The 18,360-nt window shown below is 50.3% G+C and overlaps 1 long non-coding RNA gene across 1 annotated transcript in view; it reads right to left on the reverse strand.

Annotated features, from left to right (window-relative positions):
• Window positions 1–3,397: 3,397 nt before the first annotated feature.
• LOC308634162 overlaps window positions 3,398–18,360 on the reverse strand; it is an 82,765-nt gene continuing 67,802 nt past the window's right edge. The window contains exons 2-4 of the long non-coding RNA XR_014018964.1: window positions 6,574–6,736; window positions 4,586–4,711; window positions 3,398–3,868 (exon numbers count right to left, since the gene is read on the reverse strand). This is a non-coding gene — a long non-coding RNA (uncharacterized lncRNA). The remainder of the gene's footprint in view (window positions 3,869–4,585; window positions 4,712–6,573; window positions 6,737–18,360) is intronic.

The following is an 18,360-nucleotide window of genomic DNA, read 5'->3' on the forward strand; positions in this document are numbered from 1 at the left end:
ATCACCTGGGGAGCTTCACATATTTTGATGATGAGGTGCCACCACAAGACAGTCATTAAACAGAGTGTGCAGCCTGGGCACGAGGATTTTGTTAACTTCCCAGAAGATTCCAATGCGCAGGGGAGGTGAGAACCCCGGCACAGACCAGAGTCCACAGTGCCTGCGTGTGAACACCACTGGGGAACTTTCCAGGCAAGGCTCTCCCCCACGGGCCCACTTCAAGGCCTCCAGTCAGAATCTGCAGGTCTGAGGCCCAGAGGATGACATCAGTATCTTATAAAATGTCCACAGCTGATTCCACTGTGCATCCAGGGCGGAGAAACACCAGGGTGAATCCTCACTCTCACTCAGAAACATGACAGATGGGCACGACTTGAGATCTTAATCCAGTTTTCTGTTTGTAGAAGATCTTTATCCCCAAGTGAACAGGGTCACTAATCTGTAGGTTTTACAGTATGTATCACAAGCTACTTTTCAATTGTAAAATGATCAAATTAATGCAAAAGATGAATGATTTAAAGATCAATTCCACACACATAATAGATCCTCAGTAAATATTCATTGAATGAATTAATAGGTCAATTGATCATTATACCTGTGGTTCTACATTGCCAAATACTTCCCCATCTCCCCCAGAGACTCTGAGGTCCCTCGGGACCTGTCTGGGGCCTCAGGGACATTTGATGAATGAAGCAATAGATCCATACACAAAGCAAAACCTCCTGAATGTTCCTGGCTCTCTCTGTATTCTCTGAGTGTGTGATGAATTTCTAGGTGAACAGCGAAATGCTAATATGTCATTTTTGTTTAAAAGGATGGCAATGTCACAGCTTAATTATGTGACTTATTAATCAGCTTTTCCAGGCTACCATGCATTTTTAGAGGCCTATGGAGAAGCTTTTCCAAAGGCTTTTCAGTTCAACAGCAACTCAGAGACTCAGGGCCAGTCCTGGGCCATGCATACCCTGGCACAGCAGACCAGCACTGCCCTGGGCACCACCGTCACTATGATGTGGCTTAGCTCTCCCAAGCAGCCCTCACTGGGGACATGGCCTCTGCTCTGTGCCCAGCTGAGAGTAGATTCTGGAGCCGTGGCCTGTGCATCGTCCCTCTTGTGATCCCAGATAATTTGGTCTGTTGAAGGCGAGAATACTCCTTCCCCAGAGCCCCCAGCCGTGGAGCTGCAGCCCCGTGGTAAAGAGCTGGGGCGCTGGAATAAGAGCGGAGTTCTAGAGCCTGGACCACTACTTAATAGCTGTGTGACCAGGGCAAATCGCTGGTACTTTCTAGTCCCCCAATTCAGACGACAAAAGCAGCAGTACCTGCCTCAAAAGTCGTTACGAGATGAAAATGAAGGGTCCCCGTGGAGTCTCAACACCAGGTCTAGCACAGAAATGGGGCTCAGGATTTGACAGATGATGGCACAGAGTTCAGCCCTGGGGCCCAGGATGGTCTTTGGTAACCATGCCACGTGAACAGGGCACTTACCTTGGTGGGTCTGGGTACCAGAACCCATAAGCGAACCCCTCCTAAGGCCAGTGCCAGGAAGGACCAAGCACAGTGACGGGCTTAGGTCAAGCAGCGCAGGCTCGCAGCTTGTGAGCATCACCACTTATTGCAATAGCCAGAGGCCAGCCTTCTCCCACCAAGGGTGTGGCAGTGGCTGTGTGCTGACAACACCCCAGAGACATGGAAGCACTTCTCCTCCCCAAGCAGGGTCCACCAGAACTCTGCATCCTCAGGAAGGTGCATGGTTCAGAGCAGAGAAGCTGGGGCAAGAGGGAGCAGACGCATCACGGCCACTCCCACCCGACAGGCCCCAGCAGCCAGGCTCCTCCCTACCACGTGCTCTGCTGCCACCCAGGCTTTAGGGAAGAGCAGGTCCCTATGCAAGGCGATGGCCTTCCCCCACTTACAACCTGACCCAACTCAGCAACCCACACTTCCCTCCCCTTCCAACATATAGAACCATCCAAGCCACTGTTTCCCCTTCTCCTCCCAGGTCCCAAAGCAATGTGTGGGCCCAGGTGGAACAGGGGCCAATGAGAAGGTGCCCTATTGGGGGATTCAAGACTGCTTCCCAAGTGCACACACAAGTGCTGGTACAGGTAAGAGGGAGATGGGACCTTCCTTTGGCCAAGAGAGCCACTGTGGCTCACCAACAATCCATATGCACTTGGATGGCCACCTTCTCCCAGTCTACCTGTGTGGACAAGGTCAGCCTTCACCTCTGGTCAGGATCTTGGGGGTAGTGCCCGTGCAGCCACTTGGGAATTTTCTAAAGCAGTGAGTCCTGGTCAAGCCCAAAGCCCCCCTGCCCCAGGCAGCCCTGTGGCACCCAGGAGTGCACAACCAGGACAGAGAATGCAAGGAGAAAGGCCGGTAGCTCCTGTCTGAGGCTGGCTGTCGCTCTGGGTGATCAGTGAAACTCTCTGTGCCCAAAATGTGACTTGAAGCAATGGATGCTGCTTCCTGACCTCGCGGGTGCGGCAGGATGCCCATGTGCTGCCAGACAAAAATGTGGGGGTTCTCAGAAGCCAAGGTTGAAAGGCTTTGCTGAAGCTGCTCTGGAAGGAGCACACAGAGACCTCCCAAGGTTGTTCCTTCCAGCCCAAGTCAGAAACGGGGTCATGGACCCACCAGCACCTGTCGTCAGTGACTGAAACTGCCCCGGGGCATGAGCAGCTCCGCGTGTCCAGGCTGTGCCAGCCCTTGGGGAGGAGGGTCCCCGAGGTGGCACACAGGAGAAGTGCCCTGTGCCTGCACAAGGTGGGGTGCCCCAGCCTGCCGAGGTCTGAGCTTCCACAGCAGATCCACCTTCAGGGAGACAGGGCCTGGGCCCCACCATCTGCTCCACACTCCGCCCCCCAGAAGGCAGGAGCATGAGGCTCCCAGGGGACAGGGACACTGTGTAGCCACCCTCCACTCTTTAGGCTCACACAGAGCGCGCATCGGCTACACAGGAAGGAGGCTTTCTCTTATCACACCCCGCCAGCCACATGCTCCACCCCAGGGAGCAGAGCTTCCCTGGACCTCTCAGGGTCATCAGGATAGTGGCCACTGCCCCTGATGAGAGATGCCCCTCCCGACTCACTGAGCCTGTATGGACACTAGGGAGCCCCCACGTGCCCTGCATCCAGGATCTGCTGGTGGACGTACAGTCTTTCTAGGGAAACCATCTGGCCCCAGTCTAAGAACTTTAAGAATGGGCAGAACACTTTCTGAGATAAGATACTAAAAAGCTGTGGTCTGAAGGACACACGCGAGCACAGATGTCACCTCAGTGGTTACAACAGCGAAGAACAGAGAGCCGGTTCCACGTGGCACAGCGGGGTCCTGAGGAAACACCCACAGCCAGTCCAATGCTATCATTTATTGGGTGCTATTTTGTCCTAAAGCAACAGAAACCTGTCTCAGAGCCCTCACTCAACCATGTGATGCCATCGTGTTGGGTGATCCCTCTGGCATCACACAGGAGCTCCAGGAAACTCAGGGATGGGTCTTGGGTCTCCAGGCCCTAGTGGCCCTCTCAGGAGTCTGTATTCAACCATGTGGTCCAGTAAGAGAGGGAAGTTCTGCTGTTTTTGTGCAAAGCTTGAGCCTGGCAGCCTAGTGAGCCAGGAGCCCAGGAAGCTGTGGCCTGGCTGTGGCCCAACAGCCACGCCCTCTGGAGACCTGAGGAGGCGTGTGGGAGTGGGACCCAGAACAGACAGAACCCTGCCCCGCCCGGCCTAGCCCACTGCTCTCCTCCATGTTGGCCCATGTCCAGCCTTAGGCGCCTGCCAGCTTGGGAATGAGAAGAAAGTGCCATCTTGATCACTGTCCTGGTACCTAGGTGCATGAAGAATGATCTGGAAGGGCCAGGAGGCTGCAGGGGAACAAAGATTATCTTTATCACAACTCAAAAAAATATTTCTGCCTAGATCAAACATCTTATTACTCATGAAGTATTTCTCTCTCTCTCTCTCTCTCTCTCTCTCTCTCTCTCTCTCTCTCTCTCTCTCTCCCCACCGCCCCCAGTACCAACCGAATAACAGAAGATGAAATTATGAGTCATCTACTGAGCATCAGTTATGTACCAGGTTGAACAGAGCAAATGTAGAGTCTCCTCTTAATGTTGAGGCTATGAATTAGCAGGCAAGCAGGAGGCCAAAAGTGAGTGGGAGGAGACAGACTTCCCAGGTGGACAGAATGTCTGTGGTCCTGCAATGGATGGGCAGCTCAGCAGGCAGGAGGCAAATGCGGCAGAACATGGCGACTCAAGGAGCAGCCACAGAGGACGGGGAGAAGCCCGAAGGTAGCCAGCCAGCAGGGAGTCGGGGGAGGCTGTGTCTGAGGAGCTGGCGTTTCGTTTTAAGCATGTTGGAAGCCATTGAAGGCTTACTCCCCCATCAGGGAGTAATGTGATGACATGAGCAATTTCAGTAGATGGTTCTGGCATCTTGTTCCACGGAGAATGTGGAAGGGCATGAGAGGAGACGTGACCAGATAAAGGACACCATGGCATTAATCCAGGAGCAGGAACTCACAATTCTTTTTTAAAAAAGAAAAATAAATAAGTAAAATAAATGACTCCACTTCTTACCAGGTGGAGCCTGAGATCCAAGGAGACAAAGACGGGAGAATCAGTGTGCTCCCCCGAGTAAGTAGGAGAGTGGAGAAGCTGGCAACTGGGGTCTGAGGGTCCACGGTGACTGGCTGCATTGCTCGCCTGTCCAGTGATTCAGAAAGATTGTTCAACCTTTCAAAGTCATGGTTTCTGTCTCTGAAAACTGTAAGGTAATTATTCCTGCCCTGCCCCACCCAGCTGTCCTAAAGATGCATGAACTACAGCATGAGCATACATGGTGCTTAATTCAATAATTTTAGTTTATCACCATCACCATCACCACCACCATCACCACCATCACCACCATCACCACCACCACCACCATCACCACCATCACCATCATCTTCACCATCACCACCACCACCACCATCACCACCATCACCATCATCTTCACCATCACCACCACCACCACCACCATCACCACCATCACCATCATCTTCACCATCACCACCACCACCACCATCACCACCATCACCATCATCTTCACCATCACCACCACCACCACCATCACCACCATCACCATCATCTTCACCATCACCACCACCACCACCATCACCATCATCACCATTATCTTCACCATCACCATCATCTTCACCATCACCACCATCACCATCATCTGCCGCAGTCTGGCTGGGCACAATTCAGGAGCCACTTGTCAAAAGAAACTAACTTTATTTTTAGAACTACAAACGCCAAATAAAACAGCTCCTCAGGAAAAAACCCTCAGAGCCCAACTGCCACCACCGGCTTCCCACAAGCCTCTCACCCCCACACAACCCTCACCACCTCCCACAATCCTCCTGTTCTTGAGGCCGATTGGCTGGGTTGCGTGGGCGGAGCCAAAGAAGTCCCCCAATGAGCAGCTCCATGGAGGAGCCAATCAGCTAGATGTTGCTGGGGCCTCTGTGAGCCAATCATCAGCTGGCAGTCTGAAGGGCAGGGAAACAGCCCAATGAACATCACCGCAGAGGAGCCAATCAGCTAGATGTTGCTGGGGCCGCTGTGAACCAATCATCAGCTGGCAGTCTGAAGGGCGGGGAAACAGCCCAATGAACATCACCGCAGAGGAGCCAATCAGCTAGATGTTGCTGGGGCTGCTGTGAGCCAATCATCAGCCGGCAGCTGGAAGTTTGCTGGCAGCTGGAAGTTTTCTGGGGCCCCTTTGGCTGTGGCTCTCAACAATCATCTTCACCATCACCACCACCACCACCATCACCATCATCTTCACCATCACCACCATCACCACCATCTTCACCATCACCACCACCACCACCATCACCATCATCACCATTATCTTCACCATCACCATCATCTTCACCATCACCACCATCTTCACCATCACCATCATCTTCACCATCACCACCATCTTCACCATCACCACCATCTTCACCATCACCATCATCATCACCATCACCATCATCACCACCATCTTCACCATCACCACCATCTTCACCATCACCACCATCTTCACCATCACCATCATCATCACCATCACCACCATCTTCACCATCACCACCACCACCACCATCACCATCATCACCACCATCTTCACCATCACCACCATCTTCACCATCACCACCATCTTCACCATCACCACCATCTTCACCATCACCACCACCACCACCATCACCATCATCACATCATCTTCACCATCACCACCGTCTTCACCATCACCACCATCTTCACCATCACCACCACCACCACCATCACCATCATCTTCACCATCACCACCATATTCACCATCACCACCATCACCACCATCACCACCACCACCACCATCACCATCATCACCATTATCTTCACCATCACCATCATCTTCACCATCACCACCATCTTCACCATCACCACCATCTTCACCATCACCACCACCACCACATCACCATCATCACCATTATCTTCACCATCACCATCATCTTCACCATCACCATCACCACCACTATCATCATCATCATCACCATCATCACCATCCATCCTGCTCCTAGACTCCTTCAAATCCAGCACCCTCTCCTGGCTCGTCTCAGAAGAGCTCTGGGGTGTGGGTGGGCTGCTTGTCCTCTCAGTCTCTGATCACTTTGCCAGGCTGTCTCCAAGTGTGGTCTCCTTTATTTAAAATGAATCATGGGACCCCTGTTCAAAAAAGCAGGTGGAAAATATCATCAAAGTTACTAAAGTGCAAAGCTTTCTCCTTTCTTTTACAGCCTATCTTTCTCATCTTGTTGGGGTGTTTTTTATTTGCTATTTGATGCCATTTTAAGTAAAGAAAATTAAAATTTTTAATTACTAGCATGAATTTTACTATTCATCATTATATTGTGCCATGCAGTTTTAAATGCAAATATAGGAACATTTAACTCATAAGTGGAATCATCAAAATTACATGGTTCATAGTTTATAGTTTATATATGCAAATGTATTTTTGTCCTCACCACAGCAGTGCAAACGCTACGCGGAAGCAACTCAACTGTCTTCTGTTTTTATCTCACTCCTTGAAAGAATCATCCTACCAACACTCGGCCTTCGCTTACTGATGAGTAAGGAAGAATTGAGAAGAAAAAAAATGCACAGTTGACCTCTCTTCCTTTTCTTCTGTGTCATCAGTTTCAATGTAAGCAATTGGCCAACAGAGAAGCAGAGTAAGCACTCTTGTGTTTCTTCAAAGGTTTTTCTGCTGCATTCATAACCAGTTCTGAGCGCCCACTCGCTCAGATGTGGATGTGATATCTGCCCTCGTATTCTGTTTGAGTGTCACTGAGCTCCCACTTGTTGAGTCCTCCAGAATTTTGTGCTTGGGTGGCAAGGAGAAGATGATATGCAAATAAGTTTACAAGAAGCAAGCCTGGTGTGCACTGTGCGAATCTCCTGTGCTAATGTGCCTGCTCTGTGGCTCCATCCAACTTCACTGGTTTGAACATAAAATTATTAAAATTCCAACCTGGTGGCAAAAGAGCATTAGACAAAGAGTGGACCCTTCTAATCACAGGGACTTGGTGCAGTGGCAGGTGCATGAAGCCCTCCCCACCAGTCTTTCCTGTCGTGACGTGCTCCTGGGTTGCCCACCTCCCTGGCCAGCAGGAGGACCACTTGCAAGCCAGGTGACAGAAATGCTTCCAAACCACATCTCCTGGACAATGTGAGGCTGCCATGGTCCCCAAGCCTGCGAGTGAGTGAGCAGGCCGCCCAGAGCAAAGCAAGCTCGGGGAGCAGGCTTGACCCGCACAAGGTGATTGTGATTCCAGGCGAGCTTGAATGACACGAAATCCATTTTACTTGCAAAATCTGAACTGTGCTCAGTAACCCAGCAAACTCAGCACCAAAACATGTTTCTCTGAGCAGCAGCTGGGACCATTGCTGCTGAAGCCAAGGCTGGCTGTGCTCAGCAAGTCAAAGTCCCCTCCACGCACATAATCAGAACTTCTGCTACCAGGAGGTGGGCGTCACCACCTGTGCTGGGACAAACAGCCATCCCTTTCTGCAGATCCTAGAACTGGCAGTTGACAATGGGTGTCTTTGGCAATGGCTTTTCTGCCTAGCTGTTCTTTCCCTGTCCCCATTTCCTCTGAAGCAGGCCCTCTCCTCAGGCCAGAGTTCAGCAGAGGTGTGACTTTGCCTCATAAAGCCTTTCTCATCTGGAGATGTGTCGGAACCGTCACACATTCTTGTTTAGGAAAGCAATTTCCCGCTCTCTTCTGGGCCAGGAAGCAGACGTCCCCCGTGCCTGGGCTGTGACATTCAGCTCAGGTTGCACAACCCAGGGTGTACAGAGAGGGCAGAACTGAAAGGCCTCGAACTGAGACCCGGGGCCCAGCTTTCCACCTCGGCCAGGGAACCGGCCCCATCACTGCTGCTGAGGAAGCTGCCAAGCCTGGAGGAGCTTCCCCAATGGCAAGCCAGCGACCACCCAGGAGGGCAGCACACAAACACCACCCTTCAGTTCTGCTTTTGACCCTCACAGGCACCCTGCCACATGGGTGTCGTGACCCCACCTAACAGTGCTGCAGCTGCGTGTGGCTTAGAAAGGTAAGTTATGAAAAGAGTCACTGTTCCAGCTGCACACGGGACAAAATTGAGGCTTGGAGAGGTGAGCAACTTGTTCAAGGTCACTAAGGTTCACATCCATGTTGGGGTAACACCGACATCCATGTTCAAATGCTGGACCCAGGGCTACAAATAGACAAGCTAGAGCCTACAGCAGGGCTTGGGACAATGACATGGACAGCTACCACTCACAGAGGGCATCTCATGGGCCACTGAGAGGAGTCAGAGAGGCAAGGGGCAATGTTGGTGAGGGGCTCCAGCCTGTTCACTCCATCCGGGACCCCTCAGGGCCTGAACATAGAGGAGTTTAGTCAGTGTGATGATGGATGGATGGATGGAGGGTGGGAGGGAGGGATGGAGGGAGACTCCACACCCTTGTGTCCAAATGGAGCAGGACTTGAACTCTGCTTCCTCCTATTCTTTCCATGGAAACTAGTTGTCCTGCTGTGTCATCAGCCTCTTGGGCAATGACACTGGTGCCCAGGCTTGCACAGTGACCCTCAGGCTAGAAAGATGTCTATTTCCAAGACTTGCCTCAGGCTCCACATATCCAGAAGGCATGTTCTCCTTGGCCCGGCCCAGCTGTCACACACACACACACACACACACCTACCTCTGCTTCTATGATGGCCAGTATCAACCCTTCCTCTTCCTTCAGCCCTCAGGTCTTGTCTACTCCTCCATCCCAGCCCGTATCACTCAGCTTTGCATGGCTGGGACAAAAGTACCTGACAAGACTCAACAACCTACGGCTCACAGTTTCAGAGCTTCAGTCCATGGTCAACCAGCTCATTGCTTTTTTTTTTTTTTTTTTTTTAAAGAGAGAGAGAGAGAGAGAGAGAGAGAGAGAGAATTTTTTAATCTTTATTTTTTAGTTTTCGGCGGGCACAACATCTTTGTTGGTATGTGGTGCTGAGGATCGAACCCGGGCCGCACGCATGCCAAGCGAGCGCGCTACCACTTGAGCCACATCCCCAGCCCCAGCTCATTGCTTTGAGCCCACTTTTCTACTCATGGTGGCCGGGAAGCAGGAGGTGGGGAGCCTCAAGGCAGAGGAACCCTTTTGAGGCCTACTCCAAATGACACACCACCTCCCACCACTCCCCCCTGCCTATGGTTACCACGCAGTTAGTCACTAAGATGGGCTGCTTAGATTACAGCTCTCACAATCCAATCTTTCTGGACTCTCTGCATATTCCTGCATTAACACAGTAACTTTTGGGGAACACTTCATGTCCATTCTCAGCCTGTCTTGAAACCCCAGGCCCCTTCCTCTCACGATGCTTTTCCCAGACTTTAGAACCATGAGGATCCTGGTCCCAGCTCAGTCATCGTGCCCCTAACTCTGAGCACCAGATCCCATGTGATGGTGACATGCCCTCCCTGTGTTGGAGGTGGTGGGCACCTCACGAAGCAGACATGGACTCAGGATTAGTGATGGTGCTCTGGTTGGTTCCGTTTTGGCCCTGATATTTCACCAATTTAAGGGAAGCTATCGCAGCCAACATTTACACATTTTATATCACACATGTGTGTTCCAAAAAAAGAATTGTGACAAAGCTGATTAAAAAACAAGAAGAAACAAAATGTCATGCTTCTTCATGCCTTAACCCAGACCTCCAGCTTTTGAAGCTTTGAAAGAATTGCATCATTAGACAACAAAGTGTGCAGACAGAGACACTGGGAAAAAATTAAAGAAAAACCCCAAAAACTAAAGGAAAGCTCAATTTCTTAAACAATCAGACCTCAATCTGAAAACACCTTTATAGAAAGATGTTTTTTATATATATATACACTGACCTAAGAGAAGACTCCTTTGATGGAACTCCTATTTTTAATTAGAAAAAATTATGTGCTGTCCCGGAAGGACACGAAACTGAGGAAGCCTGTCCCTTTGCAGCACCTTAATTTAATGCAGCGTTCCCAAAAATCACAGATAAAGATCTCTGTTGGATGAGTTTCATCTAGTAAAAATATTTATTGTAGAAAGGTTCTCTGAAAGTAGGCAACAAGTCCTTGGAAAATGTCTAAGCTGTGCGTTTCCCATTTCCATGCCAGAACGTCTGTGCTGAGAAGACCCACCCCTGCCCTGCGCTGACCCAGTACCTCCACAACTGTAGGAGAGTATTTTCCCAATTACAGACATTATGATCCAGTGAAGAGGAGACTGAAGAGGTCAATGATTTCAAATCTACTAACCACAAATGTATCTTTAAGGAAGATTATGGGATAAATGTTTGGGTCCCTCATTAGTTGGAAAGGGTGACAACCTGTAGGCTGAATCCAACTCTGACACAGAACTGGAACACGATAGGGAAGGGAAACTATGTGGCTTTTAAGATATATGGCGGCAGTGTATTTGCAGCTGTGGAAACAGGACTGTGATAATTCTTTCAGGTTTTTGCTTAATGGTCATCTTTTTAGTGAACCCTCCTTTGTATTTTCAAGAAGAAAAGTCCCTGTTACTTTCTATCATGGTTCCAGTTTGTTTCTTTCCTAACATTGTTATTACAAGCTGCAATTATATATTTTCCTTTGTTTTCTTATTTAATCTTTGTCTTTCTCCTAGAGACCACAATTGTGCCTCCTTAGTTTATCTTTGTATCTCAGGAACTTAGAAATGCTTGGAACACAGAGCTCTTATTAAATATCTGTTTGAAAAAAAAAGATTATAGAAAAATTTATTGTAAAAATAACAAATGATGACATCATATTGAGGAAAATTTTTTACACCGTTGACACCACATTAGAGATAGGTATGGCTTAAAAATGGATTGAAATACATGAGTTTTCTGTGTTCTTTTTAATATTCAGATAATCAGACTAAAGGGGTGTATTTAAATTTTACTTTATTGCACAGGACTATGTGTTACTTTTGCCTTAGAAAGAATTTTTGATGTTAAAAATGGCCTTTACAAGAACCATTTATAGAACCAATATAATAAAAATCAACTTATTAATCAAGAAATAAATTTTTCAGAGGAGAGGGTGAGGGGGCCCTGGTAGAGAAGAGTGATCATGTGATCATTCATGCTGCATGCACATATGGAAATATCACACTGAATCCCAACAATATGTACGATTAATATGTGTTAATAACAAAAGATTAAATTTTAAAAAGATTTCCAAAACATATCAATTTTTAATTTATATCTTCGAGTATCTTTTTATCCTCAAAAGTGCCCTGGTTTTGTTAATAAATTATGTCACCCTGGAATATTCGTTTTCTTTTGCTACAGAACAAATTACCCCAACACTTAACAGTTGAAACAACCAATATTTACTACCCCTCAGTACAGCCAAGATACCCCATGGACCAAGAATCCAGATGTGGGGTTGGGGACAGAGTCCAGGGTGGAGCACAGGGTCCCCGGCTCAATCCCAGCACCACACACACAAAGAAGGGTCCCGACGAGGCTTCACTGGGTGCCTCTGGCCCAGGCTCTCCCAGGAGCCCACAGGAGATCCGTCCGCCAGGACTGCGAGACTCAGGGCCCCACTGGGCTGGAAACCTGCCCCTACGCTCACCCATGGCTGCTGGCAGGCTCAGATCAGCTTCCAAGCTTGTTGGCACGGATTCCGCCTCTGTCTGTCCCTGGGGCTGCTCTAACAAATACCACAGACCAGGCGTCTCGGCCAGCGGACATCTGTGGTCTCACCTCTCCTGCAGGTCGTCTGAGACAGGACACCTGAAGGGCGAGTTCTTCTGAAGCCGCTCTCCTTGGCTCATGGATGGCCATCTAGTCTCTGTCCCTGCCTGTGTCCTGGGGCCCCACGTGGATTAGCAGGTGCACGATTCAGGGCACAACAAGGTCTCTCCACTTGGGCATCCTCACAATGTGGCAGCTTGTGACTCAAGGTCAAAGAAACAGAGAGAGAACCAGGACGGTATTGCAATTGAAGCTTGGGCGCCATACCCCACCCTTTCTGCCGCGTTCTGTGATATAAAGAGAAGAGAACCAAGAGGTCCAGACCATCCTCAAGGGGCGGGGGAGCAGGAGCTTCCCTGTTGGCAGCTTCCTGCCACTCGTGGTCAACATGCTGCCCGTCCACGAGAGGCAGCGCTGGCTCTGGAGGGCAGCTGATCCCCCCACAGCAGTGGGGCTGAGAGGCCTCCATGAGGAACCCAGAGCCACTCTGCTAGCAAGGAGCTCAGGACAATAGAGGAGGAAAATGGTGGGGAAGAAGGTCAGCCAAGCAGGAAGTGTCCTCTTCCTGGGGGCTGGACCACAGCATCCATCCACCCCTGAATATTCTCTCTCTCTCTCTCTCTCTCTCTCTCTCTCTCACACACACACACACACACACACACACACACACACACACACACGCTGCTCCATCTACCACCCAGTCGTGCTGGAGCAGGGGGTGGGTTGCCAAGTGACCAAGGAGGACACCCAGAGCTGGGATGTGAGATGGGGTTTACTGAGAAATGCTGTGGGAGAGGTCAGGGGTGATGGGCTGGACAGGTGACTCTGATGCACGCAGAGCCTCCGGTCCCTCACCACACTTTGTTCAGGGGTGGCCTCCTGAAAGAGCCCCTCCCTCCCCATGGTGCTCTGGTTCACACCAGTTGCTGCAGGGAGGAGCTCATGGGTCAGGGCACAGAGTCAGCACCAGACTAGCATACTCTGTCCCACAGTACAACAGCACCCCAAGGAACAGGTGTCCTCACATGTGTATAAGAAAGTAGCTTTCTGCAGGGCCACTAACTTGCCCTAATTCCAAGCATGCACACGAGAGGGTCCAGGTGCCAGTTGATCAGGACCACCCTGGCCTGGGCCTGCTTATTCCCTGACTAGGCCGGGTTCCTGGGAACTAAAGGAGTGTTCCTCCTTTTCTGTAAAGATGAGACCTGTGCACTCACATGGGCACACCTCACAGCCCCCGGCACACTCCCCAAACCTGGTGGGTAGCCAGGTCTCCATCACAGTGACCGCACTGATGAAGCATGTAGTTGGGGGAAACTGGGTTTTGGGGGTCCTTCTCCTGGCCCATCTTTCCAGTGTTTGACATCAGCTCCTGGATGCTCGCTGTGCGTGAGCCACACCCGCACTCATGCTCCTCAGACTAGAGAAACGCCATTCCCCACCTCACAACGGCACCCGAGGGACAGCTTGTGGGGGTTTTAATGAAATAGCATTTTTAAGTTAGAGAGTATCTGAGTCCCTACAGTTTCTTTACTCAAGCACTTGGGAGAGGGGAGAGCAGAAAAGCTTCTCTCCACACAAAGCACCTCTCCACGTTTGGGGTCCTTTTGAGAAAATGGGAAACTTTTGAAATAATCGTGCATGGCCCAGTGTCCACCCGGGCTGTGAGGCTGCAGCCTGCCTGGCACTCCTGAACAGGAAGGAGCGCAGGGCACAGAGCTCCCCGGGCCTGAGGTCCTGGTTGAATCAATTGCACTGGATTCCAGAAGAACGTCCAACGACCCTGCGTTCTCTCATATGAGTTAAAAGAAGAGGAAGCCGTTTTCATCCACATAATGAATGCAGAGAACCCAGCTCAGAGTCTAGAGAGAAGGAACGGTCAGTGGGCGTGGGGATTGGCTTTGGTGTAGAGCTTCCAGGTGGGAGGGGACACGCTGCTTTGCAGGACGCTGGTGTCCTTGATCATTCAATGCCCCTGCCAGGGCCCCTCAGAGGGGCACTGCCAAGGCCAGTGTGGACATAGAAGGCTGGCATTCTGAGATAGCTCCATGATCCCTTGGACAAGGGACGATTTCCATCCTGCTGCAGACTGGGGCGTAAGAAATCCCAGTGCAAACACAGCAATACTGGAAACACAGAGTCCTGGCCTCCACACCACCTCCAAGCCAGTCCCCAGGGGATTTTCATTTACAACAGGACGGCGCTAAGCCCTGCCATTTCCCATTAGAATTCTATTCTTTACTTTGATTCCAAATTATTCTTCATGTATCACCTTTTCCTTGAGCCATTTCCTCCCTGCAAGGAAAACCTGACACCCCAAGCAGCTCTTAGAACTAAATTAATTATAAAAGCATATTAATGTCATCTGTATAGCCATGAAATTAATTTATTCAATATATCCAAAAGGAAGCCATCAATTATGACCAGAGACTGTAGCATTTTGTGTTACAGCATTTACGCTTCTTACGAATTTTAATATTTCCCCAGCAAGAATTACCATCAATATCGCCTGCTGTGGACACTTGATTTATGAATTAAGTGTCGCTTCTGGTTGTCACTAGTGTTCAAATTCAGAATGTTTTATTCTTATCAAGTATGTATTCTGGGTATTTATCCCTGTATGAAAAATAAAGATGGCCCTTCCCTTAGGGGCGCCCTCTGCCCACCACAAGTGGAGTGTCTCTGCTGGGATATGGCTGTGGTCTGGATAAGTGAAGGCTTGGTCTCCAGATGGCAGTGTTGGGGATTCCTGTGGATGTTTAGGAGGTGGTGCCCGAGGGAGGTCCTTAAGTCATTGGAAGTGTGCCCTCAAAAAGAGATTGTGGGACCCCAATCACTCAGTCTCTCATGCTTCCTGGCTCAGGATGTGACTGCTTACTCCAACATGGGTTCCCACCATTGCCATCTGCTGCCCTCATCAGAGGCCAAACAATGGGGCCAACTGAGTTTAACATCCAAACTGTGAGCTAAAAACCACTTTTCACTTTATAAGGTCATTGCCTCAAGTATTTTGTTGCAGTAACATGAACAAATATACAAATTTCTGGGTGGTGCTTCCCAGCTTAAATTTCTAAAGATACATTATAAGCTCAGTACATAAGCAATCTGTCTACACCCTGATGCCAAAATCTGACTGTCTCTAGGCCTCAAGTGGTGCAGTGCCATAATGAGTAAAGGCTGGTCTTCACTTACACTTCTCCAAGGCCAGCAGAGGACATCCAATGCCTTGTCTGTAGCATTCTGAGTAAATCCTTTTCCCACCTGATTTCTCCTCTAAATTACCCACAGGACCCACAACTAACCAGGAATCCCTTCTCATGTGTTCTTCAAAACTCCCCCCAAGAGAATGTATTCAAAATGTCCCTGACAAATACCTTACAGCCAAACTATGGAAGAAATGCCTTTGGACCCATTTTTAAAAGGCAGGCATTCCATAGGACAGCAGGTGACACACAGCTCAGAACCTTACAAAAGAGGAGACCCAGAGGGTCACCAAGCTCGCAATAAGGCACTCTGCTACAGGAGTCATGAGGGCCATGCAAATTAAAGCCAGAATGAAGTCAGAACACCCCATTAGCTGGCTAAAGGAGTCAGAAAACACCCCGTGTTGGCTAGGAGGTAGAGCCCCCAGAACTTTCCAGTTGCCGCTGGCTTCATATAAACTGGTACCATTTGGAATCCTGCTCATCACATGCACTACCCTGAACACATGGATTCCCAATGATTCAGAAACTCCACTGCTAGGTAAAGACCCCAGAGAAACATGGCCATATGTTCACCCAAACACACCAATGAGAATGTTGTGACAGCTTTATTCCAAAAAGCTCCAGACTGGAAACTAAAAAGTGTCCATTGACTGGAAAATGGGACAGGATTGCCAGACAAAACAAAGGATGCCCGCCCAACTAAATTAGAATGTCAGACAAATGACAATCGTGTTTTTAGTGCATGTCTGTCCCATACAGCACATTATCCAAAATGAACTACTGCTGTGGACGGGTCTCCCAGGTATAATGGTAGGCAAAGGAGCCGGAAATGTAATGCAAATTGTTCGAGTCCCTTTACTGTGTGTGAGATTCAAAAGCCCAAAACCCAACCCTGCGGTTAAAACTCAGGATGGTGGAAGTTCCTGGAAGGGGACGGTGAGGAGCATTTGGAGAACCTGGAACATTCTGTTTCCTGATCGGGGTGCTGGTGGCATTGCTCTCTTTGTGACAATTCACCAGCTGAACACTCAGGATATGGCCTTTGTAATCGTGGCAGGTGATTCCACTACAAAGCGTCCGTGGCCCACCCGAATCTCACATTAAGGGGACAGCCTGGATTTTGTCTGACAACTCTACTCCGTTAACAGGGGACCAGCACCTGCAGCTGTGGCTCATCCTCCTGCTAATGAATTCTTTGCCATCAACATATGTCATAAAAATTACAAACAGTGTTTCCTCGGGGTGCAGCTGATTGCCTGTAAAGGGAGGAGAAATGTGAGTGGGCAAAGTTGGGATTTCAGTAGGTGTGCAGAGGGTCCCAGAGGGATAGGGGCCTGCAAATGTCACCTAGCAATGATTCCTGTGACCCAGAAAAAAAATGTCTTTCAAAATCCAGAGATAGGACCCATTCCTGCACCCTTAAGATTTCCATCCTGAGGTGCCCTCAAACTTGACCTGTGCGGATTGCACTAAGAGTGACTGTGGTGCATCTGCCGCCCAGCCCTCTCATCTGGAAACTGGCTGCACCCCCATCAAGGTGGAATCCATTTCCTTTCCCTCCCCTTGAACCTGGCGGGGAGAAGAGGGCTTTGGGGGTAGAACATAGCAGAGGTGATGCAAAGTGACCACAAGGCTAGGTCCTGCGAGGCAGCCGTCCCCCACCTGGTCAGGTTGTGCCGCAGTCGGTGGAGCCTGGGCCTCTGAAGCCCAGCTACCAGGAAGCACCTGGCCTCGTGGAGAAGACCCACAGGCCCTACTGGGATGATGCCAACTGGCAGACGTGAGGGAAGAGTCCTCCAGGGGATTCCAGCCCCCAGGCATCAACACTCCACGTCATCAATCCCGAGACTTCCCAACAAAGCCCTGGTCACCACAGAGCAGTGGCATGTAGCTCTTTCAGGCCATGGCCAGATCCCTCACCCACCTCCATGCGCAAGATAAGTGCCCCCCAAAGCCCATGTGTTGAAGGCTTGCTTCCCAGGCTGGGGCTCTTGGGGAGGGGGAGCCTCTCGGAGGAGCTTGATAGCTGGTCTGTGCCATTGAAGGGGACTGTGGACCCTGGTTCCTCGCTCTCCTTGCTTCCTGGCCCTGAGGCGAGCAGTTTTGCTTGGACACAAGCTCCCCTGTGGCGTGCTACCTCACCTGGGCTTAAAAGCAACAGAGACATCCAGTCATGGGCTGCAGCCTCAAAGCCACAAGCTGACACGGACTTTCTCCTTGTAAGTTGGTAATCTCAGCTATGTGTTCTAGTGACAGAAGACTGTCCAACACAGCTTGCGCCAGTTAGGTGACTCCACAAAGTGGCCAGCAAAGACAGAGCCAGCTGAGGAAACTCCCAGCCACAGCTGCAGGTGCTGCCCCTAGCCCTCTGTCACTCTGCAAAAGACCAGTCCCACTTTTACCCAGAAATCTCCAGGGAGGGCTCATCAGAGCGAGGACCTGTGCACATTGCAGGGGCTCAGATTCCTAGACCTGCCGGGGCAGCAGACCCTTAGGCTGGTGCTGAGAATGGACTTCTTGAGACTCCTGCTGAGGGGCACTCCTGCTGGGAGGCCCCAGAGGACACTTCCAGGGTGGCGTCAGCAGGCCCCGGTGACTGACTAAATGAGCTCAGAGAGGCCTTGGGCATGCACAGCAGGCTCCCAGGATGAGATGTCAGCAGTGGGCAGAGCCAGGATGCCACGGGGGACTGACATGCTTTCCAAGGCTGCAGCCCCAAGCCAGGCTTCTAGAGGATGCTTCTCTCTCTCTCTCTCACACACACACACACATGCTCCTCCCAACCCCCACCTGGTGGATGCACCACGTCACTCACATATGAAGATGCCCCCCTCTGGGAAGTGCCACCCCCCTCATGGGC

This window comes from Spermophilus citellus (assembly GCF_964194105.1).
Source record: "Spermophilus citellus genome assembly, chromosome: 15".
Classification (NCBI taxonomy): domain Eukaryota; kingdom Metazoa; phylum Chordata; class Mammalia; order Rodentia; family Sciuridae; genus Spermophilus; species Spermophilus citellus.